Below are 2,417 nucleotides of genomic sequence, written 5' to 3'. Positions count from 1 at the left end.
TGGATCTACATTGTTAAAAGTGCTATATAAATGAAGGTGACTTGACTTGACTATTTAAGCCCTCTGTTTCTCCCTGTTTCTTGTCTTGTATTATACAGTGAGGAAAATAAGTATTTGAACACCCTGCTATTTTGCAAGTTCTCCCACTTGGAAATCATGGAGGGGTCTGAAATTGTCATCGTAGGTGCATGTCCACTGTGAGAGACATAATCCTAAAAAAAAAAAATCAGAAATCACAATATATGATTTTTTTAACTATTTATTTGTATGATACAGCTGCAAATAAGTATTTGAACACCTGTCTATCAGCTAGAATTCTGACCCTCAAAGACCTGCTAGTCTGCCTTTAAAATGTCCACTCCATTTATTATCCTAAATTAGATGCACCTGTTTGAGGTCGTTAGCTGCATAAAGACACCTGTCCACCCCATACAATCAGTAAGAATCCAACTACTAACATGGCCAAGACCAAAGAGCTGTCCAAAGACACTAGAGACAAAATTGTACACCTCCACAAGGCTGGAAAGGGCTACGGGGAAATTGCCAAGCAGCTTGGTGAAAAAATGTCCACTGTTGGAGCAATCATTAGAAAATGGAAGAAGCTAAACATGACTGTCAATCTCCCTCGGACTGGGGCTCCATGCAAGATCTCACCTCGTGGGGTCTCAATGATCCTAAGAAAGGTGAGAAATCAGCCCAGAACTACACGGGAGGAGCTGGTCAATGACCTGAAAAGAGCTGGGACCACCGTTTCCAAGGTTACTGTTGGTAATACACTAAGACGTCATGGTTTGAAATCATGCATGGCACGGAAGGTTCCCCTGCTTAAACCAGCACATGTCAAGGCCCGTCTTAAGTTTGCCAGTGACCATTTGGATGATCCAGAGGAGTCATGGGAGAAAGTCATGTGGTCAGATGAGACCAAAATAGAACTTTTTGGTCATAATTCCACTAAACGTGTTTGGAGGAAGAAGAATGATGAGTACATGGTGTGAAGCATGGGGGTGGTAGCATCATGCTTTGGGGGTGTTTTTCTGCACATGGGACAGGGCGACTGCACTGTATTAAGGAGAGGATGACCGGGGCCATGTATTGCGAGATTTTGGGGAACAACCTCCTTTCCTCAGTTAGAGCATTGAAGATGGGTCGAGGCTGGGTCTTCCAACATGACAATGACCCGAAGCACACAGCCAGGATAACCAAGGAGTGGCTCTGTAAGAAGCATATCAAGGTTCTGGCGTGGCCTAGCTAGTCTCCAGACCTAAACCCAATAGAGAATCTTTGGAGGGAGCTCAAACTCCGTGTTTCTCAGCGACAGCCCAGAAACCTGACTGATCTAGAGAAGATCTGTGTGGAGGAGTGGGCCAAAATCCCTCCTGCAGTGTGTGCAAACCTGGTGAAAAACTACAGGAAACGTTTGACCTCTGTAATTGCAAACAAAGGCTACTGTACCAAATATTAACATTGATTTTCTCAGGTGTTCAAATACTTATTTGCAGCTGTATCATACAAATAAATAGTTAAAAAATCATACATTGTGATTTCTGGATTTTTTTTTTTTTTGATTATGTCTTTCACAGTGGACATGCACCTACGATGACAATTTCAGACCCCTCCATGATTTCTAAGTGGGAGAACTTGCAAAATAGCAGGGTGTTTAAATACTTATTTTCCTCACTGTAAATATTGTTATCAGTGATTTGCTGTTGTTGGTTTTCTGGTCTAAGTTTTGAATGAAAGTATCCTATTGGATCTCCTTTCGTCGTGCGCTATATATTAACCACCTCACCCATGACACAACGGGACAGATATTGAATTAGGCTGCTGAATATGAGAAACACGCAGCTATTAAGTGCACAAACATGTCAATGAGATTCCATCTGCACTCTCAACGATCCTTTCTGGTTTGTTTGTGTCTTGGAAGTCACATTTCAAATCTTAAAGATGCAGTGGAAATGATTCACTCCTGAAAAAAAGGCGGTAATTTACACGTGTAACTGCAATGAACGCGGGTGTTGGATTGAGATCAACATTAAAGAGAAGTCCTTCCTTTTAATCCACTTGACATTTCAGTTTAGTCTGGCCATTTTATTGTAATGTCACGCCGGTAAGCGGCGAGGAAGACAAACAGCACAAGGGAAAAGGCCATTCTATATAAGAGCGTTTATATCAAGAAGAAAATCTCATACCATTAGAAGAGCCCTGCTCGGTCTTTCTCTCTTTCAGCTGTGAGCTCTTGTGCCATAATCGCAAGCTATGATGACAGCTACATATTTAAAACCTGGCTGTCACCCTACCCGGCCCAGTTACGCTCAAACTCACCGCACATGACTGCAGGGAACGAGGATGAATAAGACATTGGGAGAGAAATTACCGGGGTTGTTCCACCTCTGACAGCTCCTTGCATAAGGAAGAGA

Source organism: Abramis brama (genome assembly GCF_963993115.1).
Source record: "Abramis brama genome assembly, chromosome: 20".
In the NCBI taxonomy this organism is placed as follows: domain Eukaryota; kingdom Metazoa; phylum Chordata; class Actinopteri; order Cypriniformes; family Leuciscidae; genus Abramis; species Abramis brama.
Note: the sequence above shows the minus strand (reverse complement) of the source record.